This window comes from Solanum pennellii, chromosome 12 (genome assembly GCF_001406875.1).
Source record: "Solanum pennellii chromosome 12, SPENNV200".
In the NCBI taxonomy this organism is placed as follows: Eukaryota; Viridiplantae; Streptophyta; class Magnoliopsida; order Solanales; family Solanaceae; genus Solanum; species Solanum pennellii.
The window spans coordinates 37,877,681-37,895,752 of record NC_028648.1 but is presented as its reverse complement, the minus strand read 5'-3'; the positions used below and the strand labels follow the sequence as shown (position 1 = coordinate 37,895,752).

At 36.1% G+C, this 18,072-nt stretch overlaps 1 pseudogene; it reads right to left on the bottom strand.

The window, feature by feature from the left end:
* Positions 1-11,015: 11,015 nt before the first annotated feature.
* LOC114075292 lies at positions 11,016-12,485 on the bottom strand (annotated as a pseudogene).
* Positions 12,486-18,072: the final 5,587 nt, after the last annotated feature.

Genomic DNA, 18,072 nt, shown 5'->3' with positions numbered 1-18,072 from the left:
AGTTTTACATGTTTTTTTTGCTTGAAATTGTCGTGGGATGTTCATAATACCAATAATATTAATTTAGGGGGTTTAACTTCTGGGTTTGAATCCATATAGTATCCACGAGGTCCCTAGAAGAGGACCCCAACTCCGAGACCAAAACTGCCAAAAATAGTGTCCATCGACAAGACAGTCGATGGATTGTAGAACAGATGACGGCTCATCGACCTGGTCCGTAATTTGGAAATGAATGACTGCAGGTTTGGGAATTTCATACCCAAACTATGACCCCTCATCAATGGGACGTCAAAGCATCAACTGTCCGTCATTGAGAGGCGTCGATGGGCCCTGCAAAAGCTGTCTCGTCTGCTGCCATCTTGGGGTGTTTTTTATAAATTACCCCAAGTCTTTTATGACCCAAGGATGATTTTTTTAGGGTTTTTAAGTTATATTAGATTATTTTTAAGTCCTAGACCTAGAAAAGACCCCTCATATCAATATTCAAACTCTCTCTGTAAAACAAACTTTCTTAAAGTCACCATTGGAGATAAGACTCAAGGAGAACTAGGAGGCCTGGTTTGGACGTGTTAATTAATCAAAATCATTGGTTTTCTTATATTTGAGGTATGTTATCCATCCTTGAACCCTCTTCCATTCAAGGAGTCCCTTCTAATGAATTTTCAAAAAGAGTTTTCAACCCTAACTTCTTCTATCTTCAACTATTAATATTGGTCTTGAATTAAAAAGTTCCTAATAATTAAAATATTATGTTTCAAATGTTATTTAGTGATTTTAATGTTAACCTTCAATTAAATCATGTTAAAGCTTTTTTTTTTCAAATTGTGTCTTAGGAAATGGGTTAAAAGAGCTTGGTTTAGTAGTCTTTGAGCTTTGCTTTACTTGTGTTGTTACTGATGTTTTCCTACTTCCCTAAGGGATAATGTATGATGAATTGTTGAGTAAATGTTATAGGTGATGGAAGCTTAGATAAAAGGGTAAGTTGGTTATGTTGTTTAGGTTTAATTTCGAAATGCTCTTGAGTGACATGGTCCACCTTCTTGGTGGCACTGTTTACTTGAATTGTATGAATGTGAAGTTACTTGTTGATTGTGAATCAGGCCATGAAGTATTTTTATGTGATGTAATATGATACTGATGTTATTCTTTTTAAATGTGCTTTATGAAGCTATTATGTGAAGCAGGATAGAGAATATGCTTAAATGAATTAAATGATTATGTGAAACATGTAAAATGTGAGAGGTGATGAATGAAGGTCTAAGAATGCATAGAAGTTAAATGCAAACGAAATTACACTTATGTACAAGGTGTTCTCACATATACACAAACTCACACTTGAATGGATGAATGAAGCTAAGTTAAGCGAAAAGAGGAGTTTTGGGGTGGACACACTTTGTGAGTTGAGATGAAGTGTTTAGTAGCAACCTTACTACATCCTAAGAGATTTCTAAGATATATCGGAGGGTGTTCACTAGTTATACTTAACTTATAGTATATAATGTTTAGAATCCGTGGGGGTTACGCCTAGAACCAAGACGATATGAAGAAGGGGTGGTTACACTTCGTGAGTTGAGATGTTGTATTTCAAAGTTCTTCTTGAGATGAGTACTCCTCATTAGTAGAGAATGAGTTACTTCGATGCAATCTTTTTATCCCTTAGCTATGCGCCCACATAGATGTAGCTATTGGGCAAGCCATGTAAAAGTTAAGAGAATGACCTTACTGTAGGCAAGTGAGGATCCCTCATCCGATAGGGGTTAATATCGGGATTCGATGTGTAGTACTCATGGTCTATGTCGGTTAAGCTAAAACCCCACAAAAGTAATGAAAATGCTAAATCTTCTAAAAGAGTGTACTACTTAGGGTAGGCAGTGGAATGGGACACTATTTTCCATTGCACTAGGTAGGCATTTCAAAAGAGGACTCTTGGTGAGCTTTATATGAAATTGAATGGACTAAGTCTCCTAAAAGAACGTGCTAATTAAGGTAGTGGGGGAATGAGATGCTATCTATGCACTGCGCTAAGTAGACCTTCCGAAAGGGGAGTCTTGGTGTTAAGCCTTCTCAAAGAGTGTACTACTTTGGGTAGTTGGTGGTATGGGATGATATCTACTCATTTCACTATGTAGGACTCCTTAAAAGAAGTCTTGGTGTGTTGCTAGAGTGCTCTTCTAAATGTCTTGTCACTGACTGGTGGCTTGTTCTCCCGAGGTGAGTAAGCCGAAAATGGGTAGTCTTGAGGATCACTTTGGTGTGTATTGAATCAGGTATATGTGCACCTCCTTCATGTATTCCCTTTGTGAGTCTTAGAATAAACTTAGTTAGGGAAACTCCTACGGAGATTAGTTCAGTTGCTCTTTGCTTGGACTTGAATGTTCACTCCTTTAGAATAGGGATAGTTCATTGTAAAAGTAAAAAAAATGAATTCATTGTGATTTGAAAAATTTTTCTGTAAGTTGGCCCTTTGTGGTAAATATTATGGAAATCCTCCTCTAAGTGTTCAATGAATGTTTTACTTATTTATCATGAAAAGTTATTTTACTCAAATGTCCTTTTTTACATGTTTTTGCATATGCCATATTTAGTACATTATTTGTACTACCACCATACTTTTCTATACTCTATAAGTATAGTTTTGAGGCTTTTGAAGATTTGAAGGCGAAGCTTGGGAAATCTACTCTCTCTCATTTAGTATGTCCTCATATATTTGAGGACCTAATCTATGCTTCTTAGTTTTTATATTAAGACTTATTTTGTATTTTTTTTCAATGTAAAGTTACGTGTCCATAAGATATTATGTCAGTCATTAAGTTGGCTTGTGACAATGAGGTCTTCTAAGTATTTATGAAATACTTCCTTTTTATATTAAATTATTCATGAAAAGTTTAAAATTCCGCACTACATTTCATGTCTTATGTAATGAACGATAGTTAAAGGGCTTATAAAAGACCCCAAAGGGTCAAGTACGCCAGGTGATGACCCAAGGGTCCGCCCTAACTTCTAGAAGGTTCCTGCGGGTCGTGAAAGAAAGTGAATGAAAAGGGAATTATAGGGTGAACACTCTTCGTGAGTTGAGATGATGTGTTTAGTAGCAACCATATTATATACCAAGAGCTTTCAAAGATAGGTAGAAGGATGGATACCCTTCGTGAGTTAAGATGTGGTGTTCACTAGTTATCCTTAACCTATAGTATAAAATGTAAAGAATCCGTGGGGAGTTATGACTAGGATCGAGAGGATATGAAGAAGGGGTGGAGACACTTCATGAGTTGAGATGAATGTACCTTTTGATATAAGTACTCCTTCTTAGTAGAGAATGATTTACTTAGTATAGATCTCCTTATCCCTTAACTATGTTCCCTAATAGGTAAAACTATTGGGAAACCCTTGTAAAATCTAAGAGAATGACCTCATCTTAAAAAAATGGGTATCCCTCATTCGATAAGGGTAGTATCGGGATTCCATGTCTATCTCTCATGGTCTATGTCGGTTAAGCTAACCTCCACAAGAGAATGAATGAATTACGTCTACTAAAAGAATGTACTACTTAGGGTAGGTGGTGGAATGGGACGCCATCTATCCATTGCACTAAGAAGACCTTCCGAAAATGGAGTCTTGGTGTGTTTTAATATGAAGTGTATGAACTAAGTCACCTAAAGGAACGTACTATTTATAGTAGGTGATGATATGGGACGCAATCTATCCATTGCACTATGTAGACCTTCCAAAAGGGGTGTTTTTCTGTGTTATATCTGAATTGAATGAGCTAAGTCTTCTGAATGAGTTTACTACTTGGGTAGGTGGTAGAATGGGACGCCATCTACTTATTGCACTAAGTAGGCCTTCCTAAAGGTATGTCTTGGTGTGTTATTTGAGTATTCTTCAAATGTCTTGTCATTGAGTGGGGACTTGTTCTTCCGAGGCGAGTAAGCCTAGAAGGGGTAGTCCTGGCGATCACCTAGTTGTGCTTTGAAGGAGGTGTATGGGTATTTCCTTCATGTCTTACCTTGTAGAGTCTTAGGATAACCTTAGCTAGGGAAACTCCTACGGAAATGAGTTCACTTCCTCTTGTCTAGACATTGGGAGTTCACTGTTTTGGGATAAAATTAAATTCACTATAATATTGAAAAAGTTTCACTGCAACATTTTGGTACTTACTGTAAAATGGTTCCTTTTGTTAAAAAACATGGAAATCCTCCTCTAAGTGTTAAATGATGATTCCTTTTGTTGAAAATCATGGAAAATGGTTCCTTTTGTTAAAAATCACGAAAATCCTCCTCTATGTGTTAAATGATGATTCTTATGTTGTGTTACTTCTATATTCATGAATGTTTTACTTATTTGGCATGAAAATGTATTTCTACTAAAATGTCCCTTTTTGCATGTTTTTTGCATATGCCATACATTGTACTAACCCCATACTTTTCTATACTCTATAAGCATAGGTTTGGAAGCAAGGATGAAGTTAGAATACAAGCTTGGGAAAAAACTCTCTCAATACTAATTATGTCCTCATATATTCTAGGGCAAAGTTCTATTTCTTATGTGTTTTTTGAATGTTCGTCTAATGTCTTGTCATTGAGTGGTGACTTTTTCTCCTGAGGCGAGTAAGCCTAGAAGGGGTTTTCTTGGGGATCACCTAGGTAGGTATTGATGGAGGTGTAAAGGCGTTTCCTTGATGTTTTACCTTGGTGAGTCTTAGCATAACCTTTGCTAGGGATACTCCTACGAAAATAAGTTCACTTCCTCTTGGCTTGACTTTGGGAGTTCACTATTTTGGGATCAAACGATTTCACTGTAATATCGAAAAGGGTTCACTGTAACATTTTGGTTCTTACTGTAAAATGGTTCCTTTTGTTAAAATCACGGAAATCCTCTTCTAAGTGTTAATGAAGAATCTTATGTTGTTTTACTTCAATATTCATGAATGTTTTACTCATTTGGTATGAAAATATCTTTATACTTAAATGTCCCATTATGCATGTTTTTGCATATGCAATACTTAGTACATTTTTTAATAATAATCCCATACTTTTCTATACTTTATAAGTATAGGTTTGGAAGCAAGGTTGATGTTAGAAGACAAGCTTGGGAAAGACTCTCTAAAGACTAAGTATGTCCTCATATATTCGAGGGCATAGTTGTATTTATTTAATTAAGACTTATTATGTAATTTCCTTCACATTTGAAGGCCTGTGTCCATAACATATTAAATATTATGAAAAGTATTTATCCCACACTACTTTTCATGTCTTATGCAATTAACGATAGTTGAAGGTCTTGTACATGACCCCAATGGGTAAAGTACTTGCGGGTCGTTATGGACTAGGTATCAGAGCATGAAGTTGTAGGAAATTTTTTAGTGTCTAAAAGTCTCACAAGCCACGTCTAGTAGAGTCTTGGTAGGTAAGGAGCTTTGGGAAGTGAAGACTCGGATCGCATCATCGCTCAAGAGAAGTTGAAGTATTTCCTCAAGGTCATACATGTCTTTCATGTTTTCATTTGAAGTATTGTAATAGACTAAGTATTTTTACATTCAGAAGTATGGACCTTGTCCCAAGTATTCTTGTGTCTTAAGATGATGACATTGAGACTTAGTATTTCGTATTGCTTTATATTAAATAGTTTTTAAAGAATATGAAGTATGTTTTGTTCAAAGTTTTAATTCCGCAATACTTTTCATTATGTTTATCCGATGAATGATATGTAAAGGATTGTACAAGACCTGCGATAGGTCAAGTACGCCGATTGCAATTGAATATTTCCCCTAATTTATAGGCTATGGTTTCAGGATGTGACAAGCTTGGTATCATAGCCAGGTCTATGGAAGTAGTATTAAGAATTAAAAAGTCTCATCAAGTCACGTCTAGTAGAGTCTTGACCATCAGCCTGAGTCGCGACACATCTATTGGAGAGAGGCTGTAGGACGATAGAGTTTCCCTTCTTTTCTACTCCTATGTCGTGCCGTAGAGTATAAATTATGAGTACTCTTTTCTTATGATTTTCCTTGTGTTTCTAGGAAAATGAATACGAGGAGGACACTGGATAGGAGGGTTGAGGAGAATGAGGTGCAAGAGGAGATTCCTCGTCAAGTTAACGAAGTTGAGAAAGTTCCTCAAGGTGCTCAAGGTGATCAAGTCCCTAATGTGGGAGGGGTGATGATCCCTCGGAATTGAGTAATAGGGATATTAGGGAGGCTTTGCTTGCTTTAGCCCGAGCCGTGAGTACTCAAGTGAATTTGTGTATGGTGCCTAGGGAGAATGTTGTGGAGAGCACTAGGACGTCTAATTTGAAACATTCTTTGTGGATGAATCCTCCTACCTTTCTTGGCTCTTAGGTGGGAGAGGATCCCCAAGAGTTTATAGATGAGGTGTACAGGATAGTGAATGCCATGGGAGTGACATCTAGAGAAAAAGCGGAGTTGGCTTCTTATCAATTGAAGGATGTGGCTCAAGTGTGGTATACACATTGGCAAGGCAATAGGCCGGAGGAGTCGGGTCCTATTGAGTAGGAAGAAATTAAGAATTTTTTCTTGGTAAGTACTTCCCCCGTGATATGAGGGAAGTTACCGTAGAGGAGTGTATCAATCTCAAGCAATGTAATATGTGTGTTGAGGAAAACTCTTTAAAGTTTTCTAAGTTGTCCAAATATACTCCCTCTCTTGTGTCAAATCAAATGGAGGAAATGCGTCATTTTGTGAAGGGGGTAGCTGACTTAGCAAGGAAATAATGTCATACCATGATGTTGCATGATGATATGAATGTAGCTAGACTCATGGTGTATGCAAAATCAATTGAAGAGTCTAAACTTAGGAGGATGGCTAGAAACATGAAAAGGGGTGGTTGTACTTACCATGAGCAAACTAGGGTTAAGAAGAGGTCTCACTCAAGAAGAACCTAGGAGTGATAAGGTGAAATTTGAGAAAGGAGGTGGTTATCAAAATGAAAAGCCGACATGTGTCACTTGTGGAAAGAGGCACTATTGGAAGTGCTAGCCGTGCTAGTGGTTGCTATGGTTGTTGTAAGGATGATCATAAGGTGAGAGATTGTCCTATTATTGCGGCTAGAGGAAGATAGAGTAAGAATGTTGCTCGTTTCTATACAATTCGGGCAAGAGGATCAAAGCCGAATGATAATGATAAGGTAAGTCTTTGCATTTTCTTTTTCGAGATATGAGTTCCTTCTAAGTGGGGGAGTATCGTTAGAAGATGGGATAGAAATTCGTAGAAGTATGTTGTATGTGCATAGTGTTTAGGAGTTTTGTTAAAATTTAATTTCATTAACTTGCATTGTGTATTTTATGAAGCCATGTTTATGTTGTAAAGTGTGGTTATATGATGTTACCTTTCGTACTAGCATGTTCATATCATTAATTTCCTAAAAATAGCATTTTTGAGAAATTGACTAATAGATTCTTTGGTCTAAAAATTTTGTAAGGAGGTTAGAACTGATGCATATAAGCTTTATATTGAATATAAAATGACTTTTTACTATTAGGAATTGAACATGTGAGTTTTGAAGCATGATGAGTTATAGAATTGTCTTTTAGTTTCTTGTTATGTTGTAAAACTCTTGACTATGTGAAATTGATGTTTTCTTATTGATTATCTGTTGTATGGAATGGTTATTACCTTCTAGTTAAATCTCTATTCTCTGAAGTGTTCAGAGAGTGGAAAGTGTCATTCGAGGACGAATGTTGTCCAAGTGGGGGAGATTGTAAGACCCCCAAAATGAGTTAGGTTAACTATTTAGGACCTTAGACCATCAAGAACAACATGTTAGGATCCTAACATGTTGGTCATGATGGTCTAAGGTCCTAAATAGGTGAATGTATTAACTTGAAATGACCTTGTGTGTCTATGCATGTTTCATTGAGTTTTACGTGTTTGTTTTGGATGAATTTCATGTGAGAGATTATAAACTCGTATACAATCATGTTAGGGTTTTGAATATCCGAGAAAACATGCCCAAGGACCAACCAAGAGTCCTTGAGGAAGGACCCATGTTGGTTGCAAAAACTTCCCAAGGCAGTCCACCTACTGATGGCAATCGATGGCCCGTGGCCTGGTCGACACCCCGTAAGTGATGGGAGTTATTTCGTACTTAGACTGGGGAGCTAAGCTACAAGTTCCAAGTCTCTGAACCCATAAACGGAGGACAGGACGTCCTATAAATGGACCTATGTCCCGTCGATGGAGTCTATCCCAGGCAGCCCCAAACGACAGAGGCATCAACGGCTCATGAGCCTAATGACTCCCGGTCGATGGGTGAAATTGACAAGGACTTAGTATTGGATGAGAGGATGGCCATTTCAAACCTCTGAACTAAACGACGGGAGGACAAGACTGTCCATTTGTGGACAAATAGTCTGTGGCCTGCCCAACGATCTATGGTTTGTGTCCTGCACGCAGCCTCACGGTTAAGTGAGGGGTGATGTTATAATTTCACTGCACTTTCAACTAAGTGTATTTGCAGTTTATAAGGGGTATTTTTGGTGTTTTAAATGTGTTTATAAGCCTAAAACACATTGAAGACTTCATTCTTCAACATCAAATTCCCAAAGTCCATAGAATTTTCTCTAAGACGCCATTGAAGTCCAAACTCAAAGAATGTCTTAAGGTGACGAATGGAGTGGAGATTCTTCATCAAAGTGAAGAATTAGCTTCATAAAGGTATGTATATTGTTCCTTTAAATCACTTCATCAAGGAGCCCCAATTCTCAAGATGTTTTCTAATGTTTTTAAATTGTCCAATTTCATGATTCTACCATGGGTTCTTGCATTAATGATTTCTAAACATTTAATAATGATTTAATTGATATTGTTTTGGTGATTTTAACCTAACTTACGTATCAACCCATGAATTGGATGAACCCTAATGTCGTGGAATTTTAGTGTAGATTTCTATGGGCTTTCTAATGATGTAATAATTGTGTTCAATTGATATCTAGGTTGTATTGAATTGATGAATCTATATTAAATTGACCTAGTTTCATTGATTATCATAGTTTCTACATTGAAATATTGTTCATGGACATTGGTAAGCTGCCCTATTTCTCTTATTTTGAGATTATTTATACTTCAATTATCTTGAGATTGGTATGTTCCACTTATGGTGGCAGTTTTATGTGAATTGACATGGCCTTGTCGGTGTTACTTTATGCAATATGGTGATCATGGCCTTGTCGGCACTATTTTAAGTTATATGGTTATTTGTGTATTTTATTAGGTGAAGTATGATGATATCTATCTTCATGTTACGGAATGTGTAAGTATATGTGTTCTATTGATGTATATTAGGAGATCATGTTAGACTATGACTATGCACTACACCATTTTCGGCCTACAGCAACACCACGTAAGTGTAGCCTAAACTAGCAAAAAGTGTGGCCTTTGAGAAAAGGCTACACTTTTGGACATTCAGCAACACTTTTTAGGGGCTGCCCAAAAGAAGCGTAACCTTTTACATTAGGCAACACTTTTTAAATGTTGCCATCTTTGGAAACACTTATAAAGCGTAGCCAAATAGGTATAAGGGCACGCTATGAAGACGTGCATTAGCAACACCTATTTTTTGTTAGACTACACTTAAAAGCGTTGCCTTTTCAGATTTATTGGGCACACTTAAAAAGTGTTGCCTTTTATTGGTCATCTATTGCAACATTTATAAAGTGTAACTTTATATCTCATCTATTGCAATACTTATAAGGTGTTACTTTATATGTCAGCTATAGCAACACTTAAAAATTGAAACTTTATATCTCATCTATTGCAACACTTGTAAGGTGTTACTTTATATGTCAGCTATAGAAACACTTAAAAATTGTTACTTTATATCTCATATATAGCAAAACTTATAGAGTGTTGTTTTTATATCTCATCTAGAGCAACACTTACAAAGTGTAACTTTATATCTACCTAAAGCAACACTTACAAAGTGTAACTTCAACATTTATAAGCCTACATGTAGAACAAATATATATAACATATTTACATACATAAAAGTGACCTAAAAATGAACTAATTAATCATCAAATTGAAGCTAAATATTTCAAATAAACTTCGAGAAATATTTCATGTACAACCAAAACATAGAAAGTGATTGCTTAAAGATCTCTAATATCAACAAGTTCCAAAAACCCAAAAGTATCATTCAAACGTATATGACAACAATACAAAAATTTCTTCATCTTTTGCCACAATGGATCGAGTTTACTTCTGGCCAAATTCAAATTCAATTACCTGCATTTTCCTGCACATTTAAAATAAAATTATAAGTTTGTGAATTAATTGTGGAAGTGCATAATCAGAGAGAATTCACTGTAAGACAACCAATCCAAATCTTAATACAATTTCAATGTAAAAATTACACATTATAAGGACTACAACATTTGTGCAGTCTTCTGTTGTTGGCTCTCAAAAATTAAACTTCATAAGTTTAATTTGTGCAGTCTTCTGTTGTAAACTTCATGTATAAATTACACACAAGTAGTTCAAACAAACTAGTGATGACCACTGGAAACAAGGTTCATAACATAGTTTAGAAGTGTCCACAAAAATCAATACATAACAACATGACATGATATTTTCAAAGAACTGCAGCATAGTGTAGCTGCTGAAAGAAGATGGGGAAGTCTGACCAAGTGTGGGGTTACGGAGGCCACGACGGTCCGTCGTGACTGTGGCAGTCCGTCCTGCAAGTTCGTCATGAAGTTCAGAGAAGTAATCCAAGTACCCATATTCCAAGAGTTTAACTAAGTGTGGTGTTACGGAGACCACGACGGTCCGTCGTGACTGTGACGGTCCGTCCTGCAGGTTCGTCATGATGTTCAGAGAAGTAATTCCAGTACCCATATTCCAAGAGTTTAACTAAGTGTGGGGTTACGGAGTCCACGACGGTCCGTTGTGACTGTGACGGTCCGTCCTGCAGGTTCGTCATGAAGTTCAGAGAAGTAATCCCAGTACCCTTATTCCAAGAGTTTAAAGTGTTTTGGAACGGAGACCCTAGACATTTTAATCACAGGCTGCAGCACATTAATGTGTTAACCACAGACTCCTCAATTGCACAATACTAAAAGAACAGTTATTCAACTAACTATTCGAATGCTTAAACCAAAACAAAAACATTCTTAACAGTTATAAATTGGTGGACTAAACTTAGACAAGTAAAAATAAGTTTTGAATTTCATTACCAAAACCAACTAAACTAGAAGAAAAACAATATTGAAACTATTAACAGAAAATTTGAAATACAAAATACCTTTTGAAGAACCGAATCTTGAGCTGACCCCGAAGAAAATGGAAGATTTGTGCCTCTTACAGCTTGTGCACTACTTGCATCAATAGGTGAAGCAAGGTTAGATCCAACACACCCTGGTATATCTTGAAAAATCAATCCAGGGTTATTTTGCAGCAATTGAGTGAATAAATGTCGCATTTTTTCTCTCAATTCTTCCTTTAGAGAAGTGATTTCATCGGGATGCTTTTGTTTTAGATTGTTAATTTCCTCATCTTTCTTCAAAGAACTTGTTGTCAGTGATCTACCATAGCACCTAACTCGACCAGGCTGCTTCTTTCCAAACACTGCCCAAATGCATAAACAGCTGTTTCCCCAGAATTTTGGCGATTTTGAAGTTCAGCCTATTGAATAAAATTGGCATCCATAGTGAATTGTAAGTACTATTTCATTTCCAATCCTATGATAGCGATCAATCATTAAAACATTATGAAAACTTTTCGTAAAAAATAATTAAACAATGTCGACAAATAATTGATATCTCCTCGAACTTGCACAAGAAGAAGAAGAAGAAGAAGGCATACGTGATTAAAATTTAATGTAGTCAAACTCCCCACAACATAAATGTTAAGTCTGAATAAAGTTCACTAATAATCCTCTTAGAAAAACTTACTATTGCAATTTGGGTATCAGCCTGGATTTCTTTTTCCGTCTTGGTACGAGTTGCAATAAATATTTAAGGTTTGATGGTTCTTCGTTGTTGTCTTTGGCTGCACGCTACAGATTATATCAAAAGAAATTTTAAAAAATCAGTAAGTTCTTATAAAGTACAAAAAAATGAAAATCAAATTTTGTATGAAATGTCAGCTAAGTATTACCAATGCCACGCGTACTCTAGCAAAATTAATAGGTCCCATTCGATGCCTCCACTTTTGTTTTTTCCTGTTTTGAGAATTCATCTCGCATATAGCCTATTGTTAAAAACAAAGAGATAATTGAATTGATATGTATAAAAAGAATAGATATGACACAGAATTAGTCGATGAGTGGAAATGCACCATTTTAACCTTACTTGAACAGTTGGGTGTTTCCAATACTCGATCAACTGGCGGAATTGATTATGTGGAATGCCATCAGGACATTTTGCTAGCATATCCTCAAGGGTACTGTTTTTATCAAAAAAATTCTTTTTAATTTTTTGCTTGTGTCGCCTCCAAGCATCACGAAGACCAGTCATCACCCACTTCTTTCCTTCTACTGGAAGTAGAAATTTGGACTATGCAAAATAAAATATATTTAGTTTCAGTAAGTAAAAAAAATATGAATTCTCAAGAGTGGTTGTTTTTACATTGACGTATTCCCACATGCGCTTTTTAGTATCCTTTGGCACCACATGCCAACTAGTGTACATCAAGCTGATGAATCTAGGATTCCTTGCAATTGTTCCTATAAAGTTGCTTAATTGTGACACTATCTTATTAGTTGGTCCCACCGCTTGTCCTTTATCAAATGTCACCTCCTTTCTTTCTTCCAAATTTCTTGCATGAATATCCTTACATGTTGTATGTCCTCGAACTTTTTTTGGCTTCGACATTTCTAGATTGATGTAACAGACATGAAATAAGATATTTCTTTTATAATGAGTTCTAAATCTTACAAGGTTTAAAACATACCTTTTGTACTACAATCAATGTCAATTTCCTCTTCTTGTTCCACACGATCATCCAATCCTTTGTTATGTTCATTAATAATAGGAGTATGCATAAATTCGACATCACTTGTTGTGTTGTTGTCACGTTTTGTTTCATCATCTTTGTGTATCCCTTGATCTTTTAGAAACTGATCAAGAGTACTACCTGGTATGACCGGCTTCCTCTTTACCTGTTTGCAATTCGGTAGATCAAGAATATCATGTCGTGCCTCTCCATTACCTAGTGTTGTTCCAGTCGCATGTGCTGAAGCAGTAACATCTTTATTGAATGACGTATGGAACCTAGAATTATTCATAGGAAGTTTAGTTCCATTATCTTGAATGGACTCTTCAAATTGAAATAACCTCTGTTTAGTTTGTCCTTTCCCTGCAATCATGCGTGAGGTTCTAAGCTCTTCCCTTGAAGACGATTGAATGACTAATTTGTGCCCAAGCAATTTACTCTTTTCTTGTTGTGGAATGAAATCCTCAAAATTCTTTCTTTTATGTGATATTGGTGCCTGCTCTTTCTTAGCTTGATCATTGCGATTATTTGCAAGTTGTTCTGTCTTAATCTTGAATTTGTTGGCCAATTCAGCACTTGATCGGTATTGCATATCAACATCCAGATTCTTCAATGGACTTTGAGATTTGTTTGGATTCAAACCCTTTTTCTTTAGCATTGTTGATTGATTCATTGTTTTTTCTTAGTTTAAATCTCTTCAATTTGTTTTCCAATAGTAAGTAAACCTACAAAATAATAAGATTGTTTAAGTGAAAGAAGTAGCAGGACGGATTCAAATTGGAAGAACTACATGAACAAATAGAAAAAATTGAAAACATATGAAACAAGAGGCCGTTGGCTGCATCCACATTTAAAAACTGGAGAGCTTCTTATACTTAAATTAATAAAAGGTAAAGAGTTGTACCTCTCTCGGAGCGACAAACTCAAGACAACGACCAAACCAGAAGCAACTTCAAACTACAGAGTTGAATGCCTCTAATGCCAACTGCCTGATAATAAAATGAAACCAGAAAGTATATAAATAACAAACAACCAAATCAGGCAAAAATAAGCTAGAAGTATAGGTTCCTCAATAAAATAATAATCAGATAAGAAGGCAACATATTACATTCCACAGATTAGATATATTAATGTATTTTACAAAAAAAAAAACTATTATATTACAAAAAAACAGTGAGTGAGCACTATATGATCATCACAACAATAATGAAACTCATGGTGTGTCTTATTCAGACACTTCTTCCGACTCGACTTCATCATCAGACTCATCTTCATACTCATTTTCAGACTCGTCTTCAAACTCATCTGAAAACTCATCTTCATAGTCATTTTCAGACTCATCTTCGAACACATCTTCAAACTCCTCTTCATACTCAACTTCAAGTTGTTGATTGACAAATTCCTCCACAGGCACATCAATGATTGTTTCTGGTAAATCAGTCCTTGTTAAGAGTACTTCACCATTATCTTTTGGTATAGATGGACCCTTCAAATGTTCAGATGGCTCATTTTCATAACATTGTGGGATATTAGATTCAACTTCATCACCCATGTTAAACAAGTCTCTTGGAACAGTCTTTGTAACATAATGTTTATCTTGATCATATGGATCTTGCACATAGAAGCATTGGTGTACTTGAGATGCAAGCACAAAAGGCTCTTCCTGAGAGCATCTCTTGTTAAAGTAGACATAAGTAAGGCCATAAACATCTTTTTCAACCTCATACCAATCACACTTAAATAAAACAACCTTAAAATGGCTGTAATAGTTTAATTCAACAATATCAACTATTCTACCATAATAAGTCAAATCTGCAGCAATCGGATTTTAATCCTTTGAGCTTGCAAAGCTTGTAGTTGAGGCAATTAGTGTAACACCACTATTTTGTGTTTTACGCCTTTCATCACGCTGCCTAACATGGAATCTATATCCATTTATGAGATACCCATAATATCTTTTTGCAACAGAATTTGGTCCTCTAGACAATTGTTTTATCAAATCAGGCACATCCTGTTGCAAAGCACGAGTTTCAAACCATTGAGAGAAGTTTTGACAATGATTCTTGGCTTTGCTCCATTTAGATCTTCGTGACTGATTATTAACCTCTTGCTCATGCTCTCTACAAAACTTTTACTATATTTGTTAAAATAATAAATTAAATAAGATAAAAATTAATTATACAAAAGGAATGGTATATTCAAATTAAGGTACCTAATATATTCTTGAACATCGTCACAATTTCCCAATAAGTATGCATGTGCCTGACTTAGTGACTTGTCATCTAAAATGATTGGATCAGTTTTCTTTGCTCCTAAAGGAACTCCTTTGTTAGAAAACAAACTCACAGGTTATGCGTCACTTGGGTCACATTCATCATTGTTTCGCGCTCTCCTATTAAATCTGATATGCACACCCCGATGCAGATATTTTGAGAATAAATTGATGCAATCTATTCCCACTCGTGTCTCTGCTATGCAACCTTCTGGTAAACGCCTATTGCGAATGTATGATTTGAATGTACCCATTTCTCTTTTAGTGGAATACATCCATCGATTTTGCACTGGGCCGCCTAATCTCACTTCATTCACCAAATGAATAGGCAAATGAATCATGATATCAAAAAATGAAGGAGGAAAAATTCGCTCCAACTGATTTGCTGTTTTTATGATCTCTACTTCTAAGCAATCAAGTTCCTCCAATGTGATTACTTTTTGGCACAAACGATGGAAGAAGGAACTTAGACGAATCAAAGGAATAGCCACATGATCAGGAAGAATGCTTTTAATTGGTATTGGAAGCAAGTAATGTAACATGAAATGAGCATCATGGGTTTTATAATTAGACACCTTTCTTTCATCCAAGTGCACACACCTAGATATATTGGAGGCACTACCATCAGGTAGCTTGGCTGTCTTTAAAACTCCACAAAAAATGGATTTCTCTCCATTTTTCATTGAGAAGCACACCTTTGTAAACTTTGTTCCCTTACTATATTCTGTATCTTTTGGATGAAGGTTCTTCCTGATTCCCATATCTTTCAAATCATACCGTGCTTTTGCATGATCCTTTGTTTTTCCTGAAATATCCAAAAGAGTTCCAAGTATGCTATCAACTATGTTCTTCTCTATGTGCATTACGTCAAGGTTGTGACATAACAAGTTGTGCTGCCAGTAGGGTAATTCAAAAAAAATTGACCTGTTTTTCCATGGGCCATCATTTGATCTCTTTTACTTCTTCCCAAACACATTTTCAAAATCACGTAAGCTATTAAGAACATCAATTCCCTTTAAAGGAGCTGGAGGAGGCCTAAATTCAGTTTTTCCATTGAATTGATCTTTTGTTTGATCTCTATGGATGATCCATTAGTAGAAAAACACGATGATCCATATAGCACATTTTTCGACTATGTATAAGATAGCGAGAATTAGTGCCATAGTTACAACAAGGGCAAGCAAACTTTCCTTTTGTACTCCAACCAGATAACATAGCATATGCAGGAAAATCATAGATTGTCCACATAAGAGCTGCCCGCATTTGAAAAGTTTCATTTCTTGAAGCATCATATGTTTCAACCCCAGAATCCCATAATAATTTTAACTCGTCTATCAATGGTTGTAAGTAAATATCAATGTCATTTCCAGGTGATCGCGGTCCAGGTATAAGTAAAGAAAGTATGGAATATTCAGATTTCATGCACATCCAAGGCGGCAGATTATAAATTATCAACATAACTGGCCATGTGCTATGTGATATACTCATTGTTCGAAATGGATTGAATCCATCACTTGACTAGCCAAGTCTCACATTGCGACAATCTTGTGCGAAATCTGGATGCACACTATCAAAGTCTTTCCATGCTAGACCATCAGCGGGATGCCTTAACTTTCCATCTTTAGAACGTTCCTCTTCATGCCACCTCAAAGAATTTGCCGTCTTTGAGCACATAAATAGCCTTTTGAGTCTAGGGATTAATGGAAAGTGTCTCAAAGTCTTTGCAGAAACTCGATGTTGTTTTTTTTAAAACTCAAGCTCACTATCAACTTTAGGAGCTTGAATATATCGTGAAGCTCCACAGGTATGACGAAATTCGTCATCCTTATGATCATTCCTGAACAACATGCAATCATTAGGACATGCATCAATTTTATCATAATCCAGACCAAGATTCTTAACCATAGACTTGGTTTTATTGTAAGACTGAGGAATGTTCAACTCGGGCATCGCCTCTTTTAATAACTCTAGAAGAGAAGTGAATGATTCATTGCTCCATCCATGTAAACACTTCAACAAATATAAGCGAAGTGTGAATGATAATTTAGAGAAACCTATACAACCAGAATATAATTCTTGGTTTGCCTCTTCAAGTAAGCTATAGAATTTCTTGGCATCTTTATTTGGACCATCATAAAATCCTCCAGCCTATGCAACATCTCTAAATTGATCATTCAACAACCCATCAATATCATCACACGAGTAATCCATATCATCATCAACATTCAACTTGATATCCCATTCCCCGTGATTGATCCATCTAGTATAGCCATTAACGAATCCATGGCATATTAGATGATCATACACTACATTCCTTCGGTTCCAAAGAATATTACAACATTTTGCACATGGACACTGAATTTTCTCTCCATGAGGATCTACATAAGAGTAAGCAAAATCTAGAAATGATTCAATGCCATCAATATACTCTTTGCTATACCTTGCTAAATTCATCCAATCCTTGGATGGAATATGTGAACTCCTAGAAGAATATATCAATATTTAGTCTTTCAGCAATAATCATTAACCAGTTAACAAATAAGTTTTAAAAGTCACGAGTATTCTATCACAATCATGTGTTATGAGATGATAAAAGTTTCTTACCTAGTCATGAGGCTTTCGCTCTGTCAAATCAAACCTTTAGTCCTCCACAAATGTTTTTCAATGTTGATGTTACTATAAATGAAAAAAAAGTACAGTTAATAGGAAATACATAAATCTGTCCATAGATAAATGCGGAAATTTTGGGCGAAGAAATGCAGAAGAGACCACCTACGGAGCTTGTGACGGTCCGTCGTGCTTGTGACGGTCCGTAGGTGGCACCGTAGTGCAGTTGCTGAAGGAAGATGGG